The 16979-nt window shown below is 43.5% G+C and overlaps 1 pseudogene; it reads right to left on the reverse strand.

Annotated features, from left to right (window-relative positions):
* Positions 1 to 349: 349 nt before the first annotated feature.
* On the reverse strand, positions 350 to 467 carry LOC124723274 (annotated as a pseudogene).
* Between the last annotated feature and the right edge of the window lie 16512 nt (positions 468 to 16979).

Raw genomic sequence — 16979 nt, forward strand, 5'->3', positions numbered from 1 at the left:
TGTTACTTGGCAGTGACACATCATGCGAAAGTCACTTTAGTCAATGAATTTTGCACACCAGTGGCTTATGCATCAAAACCAAGAGCGCATTTAACATACAGTTGTCGAAGATATAAGGTTAAAGGAGAATCGAAAAGCAAGACGGAGTTAAAAAAAAAAGCACTCCGTCTTCAGGCCACGAGTGCCCTACTGGGACCATCCGACCTCCGCGTCATCCTCAGAGGAGGATGCGGAGGGGCGTGGGGTCAGCACACCGCTCTCCCGGTCGTTATGATTCTTGATCGAAGCCGCTACTATTCGGTCGAGTAGCTCCTCAGTTGACATCACGAGGCTAAGTGTACCCGAAAAATCGCAACAGCGCATGGCGGCGTGGATGGTCACCCATCCAAGTGCCGACCACGCCCGACAGCGCTTAACTTCGGTGATCTCACGGGAACCGGTGTATCCACTGCGGCAAGGCCGTTGCCACAAGAGGGAGTTAAACTTTTGTGAATTATCTGTGAAGGATGTAGGTAGGAAGCCGGGAACATTGCTTTAGTGCTCCTAAACCTCACGTTATAGAGTTTGTAATAGTTACTATTGAACAGATATGCTGTGTAAAGTCAGTTTCAACCATGACTTGAAAAGTTTATGAGATATTTGTTGAAATTCATTATGTCGACAGTACAGCAGTGACTAGCCATATTCCTCTAGCAGAAATACACTCATGTTCAGAAATAACAGAACAGGTTGAACGACTAGAGATAGGATGTCCATATTCACAGGACATGTACATTAGTATGTTCTGCAGAAATGATTAGCATTTCAGTCACCTCTGTTGCCAAGTAGACACAGGGTCCGCAATGGGCCTTGATAATTTGTTCCATGCGTGACGGCATCGACACGTATAAGATGGGAATTGCGTCCTGTGGTATAAATATCCACGCTGAATTCACATGGTTCCAAAGGCCATATGTAGTGGTTGATATCGGGCCACAGCGCTGCACCTGTCGTTTGACCTTATCCCACACATATTCAGTTGGCGGTAAGTATGGTGATCCGGCGGGCCATGGCAAAAGGCTGACGTCCTGTGACATGAAGAACGCACGTGTTCTTGCTGCAACATGTGATCGTGTATTGCCTTGCTGAAAAATGGCGTCTGGTGTGTTATACAGACGGTGTACGGCTACAGGTCGGAGGATGTCAGTCACGTAGGTCAGACTGGTCGTAGTGCCCTGGACACGCACCAACTGTGATTTATGGTTGTACCCAATAGCACACCACACAGTAAGGCCTTGAATTGGCGCTGTACGTCTTGTGCGAGTGCAGTTGCTGTGGTGCCGCACCCCCTCTCTGCGGCGAACCAAACTGCGGCCATCATTTTCAAACAACCATAATCTGGATTTTTCCGAAAACACTATCTGATGCCATTCCTGTCCCCATCGACGTCGTTCCATACACCATTATCGTCTAGTATGTTTCTGCATATCATCAAAGGCAGGCGGAGAAGTGGATTACGGTCACATAATCCATGCCCCAATAAACGGCGACGGACTGTCAACCCTGATAGCTTACGATGTATTGCAATGTTCAAATGTCACGCCAGAGCTGCGGAAAACGCAGATCTGTCCTGCAATCCCATTCGTATGAGTGTCGATCTTTTCGAGGGCTGGTCTGTATTGTGCGACCTGACCCATCTCGTCGTGTTCTACGGCCTTCGGTGAACCATTCTGCACACAGCCGTTGCACTGCCAAAACGCTTCGTCCCACACGAGCAACAATTTCCCGGATGGATGCATCACATTTCTCGTGCCAATAATGAGCCCTCTTTCAAACTCACTGGTTTGACGGTCCAGTTCGTGCATACGTCGCGCATCCTGTACGTCTGCTAAGTCTCACCGATCCATTACGTCCGGTTTGTAGCGACAGTGAGAGCCGCAAACACGTCTTACCGCTAGGTGCTGTTACGCAGCAGTATTGATGTTGACCTGAAGCCGTGGGCCGACGTGATTCAAATGCCAGTCATTTCTGCAGAACATACTAATTACGTGTCCTATGAATATGAACATCCTATCCCTACTCATTCAAGGGTTCAGTTTTTTCTGAACATGAGTGTATCTTTCAACATTACGTTACCTGTTAACCTGTTCGTATCAACCCATTACAGTTGCGTGAATAAATCGTCTCTGTATCAGTTAGCACTACAGAATGTTCTCACGTACGTGAGAAATACCGACTGCGACGGGGCGATGAACGCTTATTCGTGAGGAGCGAGTATAATATGCCGCTCAGCGTTTTCGTGACAACAGTTTATCTCCAGGGCCAATGGCAGGACAATAACTTGATCGAACATACCGTCTTATCTTTCAGCAGTTCGAGTGAAATCTGAGAGTAGGTCTAATCCATATTGTTCCCAATGTTGGTGGAGATGCTTATGTACGCTGCTAGTACTTGAAGTTGCAACACTAGGGTGGATTTTACTTATTGTGCGCATGTAGTATAATAGAAGGAATATATGATGAAATTTGTAGGCAGTTTGAGAGTATACAAGGTACGACATTCAGTACACGAACAATGGTTCTAATCTGGCTGGGCACCAACCCGAACTGGGCTTGGATGACAGGTACGGGTAAAACATTCCGTACAGCTTCAAGTCTTTCACTTAATTCATCACTCATACTGGTTGACGAGAGAAGGCATGCCAGTCTCCTCAGAAAGCGTGAACAGATGCTTTCAATGAAGTTCAGGACAGCAGGACAACATGCTCTCCCGCGTTATCTTGTTGAAGCAATAGATCACGAAGGCCTCGAAGATAGGGCACAGCTTACCTCCTTAACACATTAGAGATGTAACGGCTACCGTCAAATTAGCGGCTATGCGAACCAGAAGTGATCTTGTGGTCTATCCAATGGCATCCACTCGATGAAGCCAGCTTCTGGGCCCATATTACACTGACGAATACAATCTGGCTACGTTCACCCTACTCGGAGCATCCGCACTGATGGATCCATCGTGATGCTGCGGGTGGAATCTGCCGTCATCTGAAAAGACAACGCGTTGCCAGTTCTGGCTAGTGTTGTTTGGTGCACCACTGTTGGCTGGCCCCTGTTTGCTATCGCGCCAAGGGAAGCCGCAACAATGGTCGCCGTGTTGGACAGTCTACTGTGTTCCAGACGTCGTCATGCTGCCCGTGGGCTAACTTATCTTGCGGCAAACAACCCTGTTTCCTGATTCGAGGCATGTGACATAGCTGTACCAGCCTGCACGGCCGAGCCAGTAATATGTCTGTCCTCTTGGGCGCTAGTTGCAAGGAGAAATTGAGATTCAGCATGGTGTCGAGTATAGCCCTCTGAAACTCATCGACTCCATGTTCGCATGGCAGTCGTGGGATTCGTAAGTACACGAGTAGCAATATCGTGGGACAATGGACTGGAATCTTGATAGTATACTATCCTGCTGCTGTCGAATTCCGACTCGCACTTGTAGACGTTTCTATTTCTTACACGCGACATACCACGATCTTTTCAGAAACATCCTGCATTCAACAGCGATTTCTGAATGAGAAAGAACACTGCATACCCATTCCTTATAGAAGGTGATCAGAAATAGGCTGAAAAGCTTGTAAGGTTGTTTCAGAAAAAAGTTCGATACTTTTCGCCTTTTCCGAGTTCAAATGCATTGAAGTTAGCCAATCGGGCCGTTGCGAAGGCAGATTCAAGCGGCTCGCCAGAGACGATATCGTCAAACGTGTTCTTCGTATAAAACCGAACAACAGAGCGATACAAAAATTGGACATGGGACGGTAGTAAGAATCGAATCCGAGCCAAAGGGTGAGCAGTCTCGTGCGCTATCATATACGCTGTGAGAACTACTATCTGGCGGGCCGCTTGATTCTGTGCGCGCAACGGCCTGATTGGCTAATTTCGGTGATAATTAACTCGGAAACGGTGCAACGTATCAAATGTTTTTCTTAATAATCATATCTCAGCACAAGCTAGCCTGCAAAATCCTTACAAGCTTTTCAGACTCTTTCTGATTACCCTGTATACAGCTTAGGGCAGTTGCACAAAAATGGTATCATATCGAATGACACTCTAAGAAAAAGCTACGCACCGCAAAGAAGACTGGAATATAACTGTCTTCAGATATGACTCCCACTTCGAACTCAGTCCCGATGACCGGCCGAGACGTGTCTGAAGACAGAGGTGCACCAACGCGTTACTGACTTACTCATTTAGCGAAGATCTTTCTATTGGAGAAATCAGTAAATGTTTCCGCGAAGATTTTTCTTTTGAATAAATCATCAAATGTTCCTGAAATTATAATAATTTGTTATATTTACATCACATCTACTGATTTCCGTCCCATTCGGATAACTCCATTCTGGTGCGCCGTTTTTCTTTCTTTTTTTGTCCTAGAGTGTATGTATCACACTTAACGTCAGTTTGACGTTTATGGCATTTCACCTTCATGGTATAGCTATTTTGATGGGCACCAGTGTAAAAAAAGCTAGTGAGTGTGACTACAATCGACACCACTCTTCGAAGAAGATTTTAACATTTCCTTGTAAGAGAAAAGTTCCCTCTTGCGGAAGTGATCACAAATTGCAAGGCGTCTGCAGCAGACTCAAAGCTATGGGGCGATGCGCCGCCGTCTGCGGATGTCGTGGAACTGCAAAGTTCGGGAGTAAGAGTTTCCGGGCCGCGAAAGAGCTGGAGCGCAAATCCTGCTGGAGTGGAAGGAAGCACTCGCAACTTTTCACCCACTCCGTTTCTTGTGTCGAGTCCAGCCGTTACCACCTCCGCCTCTCAGAGTGGTCAACACTTTTAACATCATTCTTCACTATGTATAGAAACGGATGCCTTTCATGAGACTTTAAGACTTGGTTTTATACCCAGACATATCTAACAACTCGTCATGCAATTATCAAAAGCAAACAGAGGAAATAATTCAATAATCAGTTCTCAAACTACAGAGGGAAAAGTATCGCAATTTCGCAAAATGTACTCCCACTTTATTTGAAACTAAGTGGTAAACTCATCTGTTATAATATTTAGTATTCATCGGCAAAACTCACGTAACATTCGTACATAATTGCTATTATTTGATATTACCGGTAACCACCTCTAAATTTTATCACTGTCTTTGCTCTAAAATGATCCAAAGGAGGTTGTTAGTGACGACCGAAACCGGAAATTGTGTAATTTTGTTGGTAAATAAACAAGGTTTCAATTCGAACGAAATCACGGTATACTCAACTAGTTGACATTGAAACCATAATTTCAGTAACTTCTTGTCTCGAACGATATGGCACTCCCTCACGTAAACACTTCATTACTATATCTCGAAGTCTGATATTAGACTTGTGATGGTGGAGAGATTGCTTTGTCCCCTTTCTTCTTAACTTCCACCGAGCGAGGTAGCACAGTGGTAAAGCATTGGACTCGCATCTGTAAAAACCACTGCATTTCAAATCCCCGTCCAGGTACGTAGATTTTGGTGTTCGGTAGTTTCCCTAAACCGCCTAAGGGAAATTCCGAAATGGGTCACTGTGAAAGGATACAGCCGATTTCTTTTCCGAATCTGGCGCGTGCTCCGCCTCTTACTACCTCATCGTTGATGGGACGTTAAAATAAAACCGTCCTTACTTCGTTTCTTAATTTCTGGGACCGGATGCATTCCCACTGCTATAAATCAAGACGGTACGGAATCTCATGTATGCCACTTATCTTCGAGTCGCATAATTTTTTTTTTCTCTGCGTTTTCATATTTCATCTCGTGTTCCTCAGTTGGAGATGGTGATCGAGGCTGGTATTTGCCTAGAAAGAGGTAAGAAATCTTCTAAACCCACATCCACCTTGGGCGATGTGCCACATCAACGGTCGTTCGTCCACTCCGCGGCTTCGATATGGGGCAAGGTCACATCTGTGACGCAAGGTGACGATTCCTGCGTTGCTCTGCACCAGGAAACCCAACTCTTGTCTTACGCGGTAGCTACGCAGTCAGCGCGGCGGGGTGCTGACCGGCTTCGATTTCCGTCCGGGTCGGAGATTTTTTTGCGCTGGGGGACTGCCTGTTGTTTTGTCTTTACGTTTGTATCGTCATAATTAACATTACATTCTTGAGATGTTTATATGGATAAGTCCTAAAAGCCAATAAATTAAAAAAAGAGTCGAACATTAGTTTCTCTTACCACTGCGATGTTAACCTTTCCTTCATCATCTTTGTGTCTACAGCAGGAAATTACCGAGACAAACGTTACAATGCTTATTCTCCAAACATCGGCAGTATGTCTTCCGTTGCACTCTCTTGTGACACTCTAAGAACATGAATGGCAATTATCTCTGTCAGCACATTTTATCTGTGCTGTACATTTGGTGCAGTGACTAGAGTTTTGGGTTAGTATGCAGGAGGTCGAAGGTTCGATCCCGGGTTGGGGTGCATGTTTTTTATTTGCTAATTTCATTCTGACATTTCATACTGTAATATACACCATTTCTTAGATCACATGTATCCTAAATTTACAACATTTTGTAACGCTACACATAACAAATACGCGGTTAGACAAATAAGAAATAGACAGTTGAAACAAATGACCTGTCATAGAACAGAATAACTACAAAAACAATATCAATTTCGAGACATTAAAGACGATAGCTCATTACAAGAACACAACATGTCATTTATACTACATGTAATATAAGCACTCAGATGTCGCACATTAACAACCAGTGGCAATAATAATAACCGTATTAATGAGCGCAAGACCTTCACAACAGAATACATTCTCGGCAGAACAACAGATGCTTAAAGCGACCTCCCTGCACGTCCAAACATTGCGCAACCCGCCAGATCATACAGCTCTGGCCCCCATCGCAGCAAAGGTGTATCTACAGTAACGAGAGCAGCATGTACACGCACTACCATTTCTTCCACATTCGTTGGCAGAGTAGAGTACACGTGCTTCTTCAGGTGTCCCCAAAGGAAGAAATCCAGATGATTTAGGTCACCCAAACATGGTGGCCACACAACTGGACCTCCACGTCCGAGCCATTTCCCTGGAAATTTTCTGTCCAATTACCGTCACACATTAATTCCAGAGTGTAGAGGTGTACCATCATGTTGGAATCTTATCCTCTGGCGAACATGTAGTGGAACATCTTCCATCGCGTCAGGCAGATAGTTTGAGAGGATTGCATGATACCTTTGTGCAGCCAACCGGTCAGGCAACATGTAGGGGCCCAAACACTTGTCACCCAATATTCTGGCCCAGATGTTGATACCAAAACAAACTTGATATCAACAGTAGTGGGAGATGTGCGGCTTAACCTCACACCAACGGTGGGCATTGTGTATATTGAAGACACCCTCACGAGTGAATGCTGCGTCGGCCGGAGTGGCCGTGCGGTTCTAGGCGCTACAGTCTGGAGCCGAGCGCCTGCTACGGTCGTAGGTTCGAATCCTGCCTCTGATATGGATGTGTGTGACGTCCTTAGGTTAGTTAGGTTTAATTAGTTCTAACTCTAGGCGACTGATGACCTCAGAAGTTAAGTCGCATAGTGCTCAGAGCCATTTTTGAGTGAATGCTGCTTCATCCAACCATATTACGCTGTTCACAAAGTCATCATAGGCTTCTTGTTGTTGGAACCATTTAAAGAATTGCATTCTCTGATGGCGATCTGCAGGATGCAGATGTTGCGTGAAAGCATAATGATAGGGGTGCAGCCGATGCTCGCGCAGCACATTAACGACCGTGCGTTGCGATACACGCAGCTGCCTTACTAAGCTACGTGTACTTCGCTGAGGTTCATGGTGTATGACCTCCAGAGTAGCTTCCTCAATAGCTGGAGTATGGCGAGTCCATGGACAACCTCTGTCATGCGATGGTGGAAGGAGAGAATCAGTCTCCCGAAGGCATGGCTCCAGACGACGAAACACGTTTTTATTTTGATGACGTCGACCACGATATTTAGCAGCATATTCACGAGTGGCAACACCAACCCGTTTATCAGATTCGCCACGGACCAGAAGCACATCCACATATCCATCGTTTCTGCACAACATACGTCATCCACATTGTTGTAGAATAACACACGAAGAAATTACGATATGCATACAAATGTACATGGAGTCTGTCACGGGCGCGTTACTCCGTTAGCTACTAGTCCCTATCTGGTGGACAGCGCTTTCAGTATAAACACGCCATTAGTCCTGCGCACTGTGCCACCTAACGCGCATTACGCCTCTGACAGATATTGTTCTGCATGATTCATCCTGACAACGCTAATTGTGAAATGTTCGGATTTGAATTACACTCTTTCCCTAACGATAATAGACGTGATGTTTCCACAGTTCCATCGACCGAATAATAATAATAATGCATTGAGGTGCATACTAAACAGAATACGGTTACCAGACTCAATGTTGAAACGCATAATTAGTGGGACCACGGTGATAACACCTACAAATAGTAACCGAGTTTGGGCATTATTCGCAAAGCACATTGCTGGTCCTACTGGTAACGTAAGGCCCAAACGAAATGTAATGGACCTGAATGAGGCAAGAATAATAGTTGGTAGTAATCTATGGGAACCTTGGAGGATGGAACAAAGGAAACAGGTTTCGCATCTAGAAGATGAAGTGGTGAGAATAAATTCTCGCCCACGACGTGGAAAGGGCTTCTTTCAAAGCTGACCAATCTGCCATTTCCAAGATTGTAGTGTATAAGGGCAAATGTTTTCTAGGAGACCCTCTGCAATCGCTGTTGATGATTAAGATGCCAGATACTGTACCATCTGGATTACATGTACCAAATAAAAAACATATGCCTCAACGAAGCATCGAACCTTCAACCTCCTCGATACTGACCCAAAACTCGATCCACTGCACCATCTGTACAGCATACGTAAAACGTGCTGACAGAGGCAGTTACCATACATGTTCTTACAGTATTGCCAGATTGCCACTCTTTAACGTCCTTTTTCTGCCAGATGTACTCGCCGGACGAAATATTGTGAGAGACATTTTTTTATCGCTGGCATGTGAGGAGTCGCGCTGAGAAGCCCGAGTGCGCGGATTTCGCTTCACCCTACATAATGGACGGAGCTGAAAGATAAAGGTGAGTAGGATGTGAGGGCGAACTGTAATGACTTCCATCTAATATCACATAAGAAATTGTTTCTGGAAAGCGCTTTTATGGCAAAGAATAAGTTATGGCAGCTTAGACAGATATTTGGTAATTGTTCGACAGACGCAAGAGCACAGTATTTTATGTGAGAACACACAATCTAGCACTTGACTTAGCGTCAATAGTATGAAAGAATAGATGTTAAAAGCAAGAGATATGGCGGTAATGAACCAACGAAGACCCAGAGATGATAGATGATGTGAAACAGGGAATGTGAAGAGGATCGATCGATTTTCGTGGCTTTATAACTAAAAAATAAAATTCATAGCAATTATATGAAGCATGAATGGAGATCATTGGGTAACGTGAATCGATATAATAGATGCATGTACATGACATACCTTAAATAATTGAGGTTGAGCGTCAAGTGTTCCATTTATAATTAGTAGGCAAAAAATGGATGCATGAGGAAGAAAGGAGAGAGTGCATGAAAATGTAAGAGTAATGAAGTTCTACTGATAATAGTTGGAAATTAACACTAACCACTAATCTATGAGAGAGTGAATGACTTTGAAAAAAGTGTCAAAGTGAATCAATAGAAAAGCAGCGAAACTATGATTAACGTGTAACTTTGCCAGAATCGGGTTTATGGAGAATTACAACCTGCAAGTTGCTACGACCTCAATGGAAAGGCACATAAATTCAGCTGCCAGTACTATGTCGTAGATCGGACAAAGGTAGCACACCGAGATGAAACACTAAGATTGATAATCAATATAACTGTGACAGAATGAAGGTGATGGACAAGGCATACGCCCATTATTTAAATAGGAAGAAAAGTGTGAGAAGACGACCCGGCACGGGCCTCACATATGTGATACACCCTATTATTAGTGGTTTTTGTGAGGTTACAGATTTTACTAAAGATTCTAGTTTTTTATTTGCAATAAATTGTAATAAATGTAATAAATTCTAATTGTAATTGTAACAAACTGTAATACAAATTGTAGTAAATTTGTAAAATTCCTTTTTTGTTTAATAAGTACATGTATGGTTCAATCTTTTGTCTTAATGGGAAAATGTAAAAGATAATCGTTGTTGTAAGGCTATCTCTCAATTAAGTTGGGGATACGTAATCACTGTTGATGGTAATAATTTCACAAAATAGTATAGTAAGTGACATATGAATGTACATATTATTTGTAGACGGATTTATTAATTTGGTTGTAAAAGCATGTGCATGAACTGGTAACAAGTAGACAGACAGGAACACTGACACACGGAGGAATCGGGCCTGTGTATTGATAGACTATGGGCCAGGCGAGTCAGATCCAAGGCAGCACAAGGGTTCTGTAACGCCAGAGGTCGAGGACAGCCACAAAGGAAGCATTAGCTGGCGGCCTTGGTAAAAGGCAAGGTATGCTCAGAGCTCAATCTTGGTGTGCCGAGCAACCTCCTCGTAGACAGTGCTGGTGCCAGGCTGCTTGGCAAGTGCATCAGGCCAGGGGTAGTACCATTGACCTTCACGACAGGTAGGGAGGGCAGAGGCAATGGCATCTGACCCAGTTTCGAGCGAATCTCAGCAGCCAAACATCAACAGGGAGCATACCAACTGGAGGCGGATGACAGCCTGAAATAATATGAAGGGATTGTAAGAAACGGTGTTCATGGAATGGACAATGAACTATCAACCATGTAACACCTGCAGCTAGTCACGAAAGTGACTTTGCATCCTATACACTCTGTCAGTATCTTTGAGCATAACTGCGCAGGAGTGGTACATGCTTCGGTAGAAAAAAAAAAAAAAAGATCCATCTCCTGGTGAGAAAATCTACAATCTGCCAACTGCCAAGTATTATAGCAATGCACAGACAGCAGTATAGTAATGTCACGTGAGATACCAGCTATAACAGTACTCTACTTTGAAGTAGGTGAAACTTTTCACACATATCCATGTTTGTTAACCAATCTTATTGGTGCTCGGCAGAATTAGTTAGTTAATGTTAAGGAGCAGAAGAAACAATAATGTAAAGCTTGGCGAAGAAAAATATTTCCTTTGATTAAGTAAACTGAAAATTTATCTGTATGTCTGAGTTTATAAGAGTGTGTGTTAGTTATGTTGGGCAATGTAGAATTTTTGGGCTACTGAATGGATCTTTATCCAAGTTTTGTGAGGTTACTTATTTCACTCAGAGAATCTTGAGCTATCATAGGTTGAGAGGAAATGAAAGTTGCAATCAAACATTGAGATCTGGTCCCTGTACTATCAAAAGGAATAGGTGCGGTTGAAGGGAATACCCACGTAGTTAAAAAATGGCTCTGAGCACTATGGGACTCAACTGCTGAAGTCATTAGTCCCCTAGAACTTAGAACTAGTTAAACCTAACTAACGTAAGGACAACACACACATCCATGCCCGAGGCAGGATACGAACCTGCGACCGTAGCAGTCGAGCGGCTCCGGACTGAGCGCCTAGGACCGCTAGACCACCGCGGCCGGCCCACGTAGTTAAAGTAAACAGATTCGAATGACGTTCAGTAGTTGAACTCTATGTTGTTGTTCAAAATATTGTGAAGAGGGTCTCTCAGCACTGAATGCTATTGTGGCGATGGCTGAAGTTGAATGAGTGTGAGCAGAATGCTTAAGTGGAGGCACCACCGGAATACCTTTCCTTTCCATATCGATAAACCTTTTTTTTTTTTTTTTTTCAGGACAGATGGCTTAGCGAGAAATCAAGTGGGAAAGACTACACCCTGTTTCTCAGTGTAACCTTCCCGATGTCGATTTCATACCCATTGGTGGAAGTGATGTGAGATGCCGGTCCGGTTTGTGTCCCTCTTCTCCCATTTTAATTCTACATTTACAAAAAGTAAATTCGTATTAGGCGATTTCATATTTTTATTAGTATCAAGATTTTTTTTATTAGTCAATCAGTGCTTACTAGGTTCAGATGTAACTGTTTCTGTATCTAATTTCGTTTCACTGTTTCTCTTGCGTTTAGAATTACCCTGTGCATTTGATATTCTGGGAAACAGGCTAAGCTTGGTTCCCTCGCAGGTGGTTTGTGACAGGAGTTAATAAATGATTTTCTCTCTGGATGCTCGCCGACAGCAGAGTGTGGGGCAGACATTAAGAAAGGCGCCATAAGATCGGCCTTGAGAAGCGGAGATCGCCAATACTTCCCGAAAACTGCGGGAGATGTCTCTCTGGTTGTGTCTAGCTATGTCAATGGAGGCGCTTTCCTTGTAAAAGTAGAGAACAGACAATGCGGTAATGAATCTGAACCTTCAGTTACGGGGAGTCGACGATCATGACCCCCTGCTTCGTAGCGTGTTGGTGCAGCTTTGGCGCCCAACACAATAACGATTCTGCGTGTCATGCATTCGAAAAGTCCTCGGTAGGTTTCTGGAGGCATGTGGCATCAGATGTGCATGCACATGTCCAACAATTTCCGTAAATTACAGGCTGATGATTAGGTCATGCGGAGCTGATGACCGATAACGTCCCAGATGTGCTCCATCGGGTTCAGATTAACTGAAACTGGAGCCAAAGACGTCAATGTGTGTCCAACATCACGCTCCTCAAACCACTATAGCAACAGTTTGTTCTTGTGACATGTAAAGGCATTCCGCTGGAAGATGCCATTGCCGTTGGGCAAGACATCAAGCATAACGGGATGCAGGTCCGCAGTAATGTTCACATAGTCCACACCTGTCTTGGTGCCTTCGGTTACTACCATAGGTTTCACGGAAGCCCACCTGAATGTCCCCTGTAGCATAATACTGCCCCCACCTGCCTGCGTCCGAAGTGCGGTTCCGTTCGGTATCGTTCGGCTGGATGACAGTGTGTATGAACATTACCATCGACCTGGTATAACAAGAAACGTGATTCATCAGAGCAGGTGACACGTTTTCTTTGATCCAAGGGCCAGTCTCGATGATCCTGTGGCCGCTGCAGTCGTAGTTACGACGGCGTTGGATCAACTTACGAGGAATTAGGGGTAGTCTGCTGTAGATCCCTAAGTTCACCAACGTATGCTGAATGATTTGCGTCTGCACCAGCATTGTCATCATATTTGTCATAGATTTACAAAGCGGACAAGCCTCCAACCTCCACGTTCTATGGTGAGACGTAGGCATCCGACACTTTGTCGCCTACTTGTGGTTTCACCGTCCTTTAATCCCTTGCTAGTGGCGTGAATAACGGTTCGGGAGCTTTAAACTGACTGTAGTAATTTATTTAAAAATGTATTCTTCAATTCAGCCATTGAAACTCATTAAGTAGGATCGAACAGTACGGTGTCAGCAATCATTTCGTGCCTTTTCTGGTTTAATGTTGACAAAAATGCTACAGTGTTTCGCAGCAAGCACAGGTGTCCGCCCCCCCCCCCCCCCCCCCCACCCACCCAGGTCAAGTGCTATTTTCCTCCACAATCGGTGGCCGGTATGCCTGTTAGCACTCAGGATGCGCTAAATTCTTCATTGTCTATCTCCTGCAGTAAGTGTTGACAACAATAGGCTCTCTGGCTCTCCTACTAACAATTCCTTTCAGTTTTTTTGTATGTTTGTCATGGACGCAGGCTTACAGTGCAAGTAAACTGCTAATGCAAAGATATTAGGACACTACAACTATGTACATCTGTTATCTGCTTAATACGGTTTATTTCCTCTTCATATAAGCTGTGCTTGCCTTAATGTAAAACGTAATGTTGGTTTTTCTTATATGGAACTCCCTTAGTCGTTCGCCTTGCTGCCGTGGCCGAGCGGTTCTAGGCGCTTCAGTCTGGAACCGCGCGACCGCTACGGTCGCAGGTTCGAATCCTGCCTCGGGCATGGATGTGTGTGGTGTCCTTAGGTTAGTTAGGTTTAAGTAGTTCTAAGTTCTAGGAGACGAAGAAGTTAAAAAAAAAGAAAACTATGACAGTAGATACAATCTTCCAGCGATCAGTACTAAAAGTAGTAACAAAATCAAATTGGAGAAAAGTCTGACGATTTAAAAATTCTGGAGAACTACGGCCTTCACTTATGTAAGAAAATTAAGCACCTACAGTCGTCCTTATAATGTCCTATATTGTACTGCAGTCAGTTTCGGTGCTTCACTGTACCATCTTCAGGCCTTAACTGATGCTGAAGGAGCAAACACTTCAAGTAGGCTGTTTAGGTTTTTATATTTGTAACGCCACGTAGCGCTTTGTATGAAAATCACTGACTGTGCTGTGTGCAGTCTGTGGCTGGTTTGCATTGTTGGAATATGCTATTGTAGTGTTGGGCAGTTCGCTGTTAACAGCGCGTAGCGTTGCGCAGTTGGAGGTGAGCCGCCAGCAGTGATGGATGTGGGGAGTGAGATGCCTTAATGTAAAACGTAATGTTGGATTTTCTTATATGGAACTCTCTTAGTGGTTCGCCTTGCTGCCGTGGCCGAGCGGTTCTAGGCGCTTCAGTCTGGAACCGCGCGACCGCTACGGTCGCAGGTTCGAATCCTGCCTCGGGCATGGATGTGTATGGTGTCCTTAGGTTAGTTAGGTTTAAGTAGTTCTAAGTTCTAGGAGACGAAGAAGTTAAAAAAAAAAGAAAACTATGACAGTAGATACAATCTTCCAGCGATCAGTACTAAAAGTAGTAACAAAATCAAATTGGAGAAAAGTCTGACGATTTAAAAATTCTGGAGAACTACGGCCTTCACTTATGTAAGAAAATTAAGCACCTACAGTTGTCCTTATAATGTCCTATATCGTACTACAGCCAGTTTCAGTGCTTCACTGTACCATCTTCAGGCCTTAACTGATGCTGAAGGAGGTAACACTGCATGTAGGCTGTTTAGTTTTTTATATTTGTAACGCCACGTAGCGCTTTGTATGAAAATCACTGACTGTGCTGTGTGCAGTCTGTGGCTGGTTTGCATTGTTGGAATATGCTATTGTAGTGTTGGGCAGTTCGCTGTTAACAGCGCGTAGCGTTGCGCAGTTGGAGGTGAGCCGCCAGCAGTGATGGATGTGGGGAGTGAGATGCCTTAATGTAAAACGTAATGTTGGTTTTTCTTATATGGAACTCTCTTAGTCGTTCGCCTTGCTGCCGTGGCCGAGCGGTTCTAGGCGCTTCAGTCTGGAACCGCGCGACCGCTACGTTCGCAGGTTCGAATCCTGCCTCGGGCATGGATGTGTGTGGTGTCCTTAGGTTAGTTAGGTTTAAGTAGTTCTAAGTTCTAGGAGACGAAGAAGTTAAAAAAAAAGAAAACTATGACAGTAGATACAATCTTCCAGCGATCAGTACTAAAAGTAGTAACAAAATCAAATTGGAGAAAAGTCTGACGGTTTAAAAATTCGTACCACCAACAATAGACGCCGATGCACTACCACTGTTCTTCTCAACTTCAAGATAATCAGCAAAATGCACCTTTCAACACTGACAGAGCACTATTCTAAGGTAAAGTGAATAAAGACACTAAACTAAAAATTATAAATAGCAGGTCATGCAAGTCTTAGGATCTGGTCCCTAGATGCATTAAGACGAAGAGGTAGTTTATATGCGATTTTTGTCATAATTACACTGAAACAGGTCATAAAATTGAATAATTTGACTATGCTATTCTTCTTCTTTAAATGCTGTATACTTTGTAACATGCTGACTATTCAGAGATGGAGCAGAAGCGTAGCGCGATGTACAAATTAATGACTGGTAAGGTCTAAGCAAGAATTTAAATACATATGAAACTTGCACTACAAATTTAAATGCGTATATTACAGAATTTGGAAACGTGCCGAAACCATTAGCAGACTTTTCGATGAAGGGTTTGACCAAATATGAGCTATAATTTCTAGAAAGCTGGATGTAACAAAGCCATTAACTCTATGTTGAATTGCTTCCCATGGCCATCGTGAATCTGGAATAAGGGAACAGAGGGTCAATTTCTTAAATATAAGACCTCCTTAGCATATGTGATCTTCTTCTGAGACCATATGTTGCAAATGAAAGAACTAAACAAGATCTTTGAGCCCACAAATTTGAAATGAGACGATACAACTATTATATTATCGCGTTTTATACAGGAGCCACTCCTTTCACTTGTTGTACACACAGCGACGATGTATCAAGAAAGGACCAACTTACTATTGTAAGATATTTGCACTAAGGTTTAGGCAAACCAGTTAAAAAGGAAATTAAGGAATCGTTTTTAGGTTTCCGTGAGGTAAGGGGCCACAGAGACAGAGAAAATAATAATTGATTCAGAGAAGATGAACATAGAATTGGATAGGTGCAGAGGTAAAGAATACGATGATGCTGTACCTGTGAGGGGGCAAATGTCTCCGTTTGCACTCAAGAATTAAAGCACGGATCCAAATTGCTTTGGTACTCAATGATTCCGTCATGAATATATCGTAACTGCAACAATTTTATGCCAAATACAAATAAAACATAAAGGCATTATATTTTCACATAACGTTCAGCAATTAAACAGATGGTTTACCAGCTTACACAGTGTTGATGATTACTTTTCATTCTTACTTCAGATTCATCTAAAGAAAAAAAAGATATCCATAAAACAGCAGAAAATCAGAAAATCTGGATAGAAAGCACTAGTCAGATTTTGCCATAAAGCCTTCACACGAAATTATTAACCTAAAACAGCTATGTCGAAATAATTTGGAAAGAAAAGAGAATGTTACTAGTTAAAGATCTCACAAAACTTTTGTTTTTTTCTCCCAGGTACTCTGCCTGAAGTATGCAAAGAGCTTCAGCGCTACTTGACGCTGTCAGTTGCTGCTGCTACGGCAGGACCATTTTATAAACTGAACTAATCAAAACGTTTAATAGAAAATCAGTGGGTGAGCCAAAATCCTTTACTTTAGCAGCTCTAAACATTATTCATGAAACAT

This window comes from Schistocerca piceifrons, chromosome X, assembly GCF_021461385.2.
Source record: "Schistocerca piceifrons isolate TAMUIC-IGC-003096 chromosome X, iqSchPice1.1, whole genome shotgun sequence".
In the NCBI taxonomy this organism is placed as follows: domain Eukaryota; kingdom Metazoa; phylum Arthropoda; class Insecta; order Orthoptera; family Acrididae; genus Schistocerca; species Schistocerca piceifrons.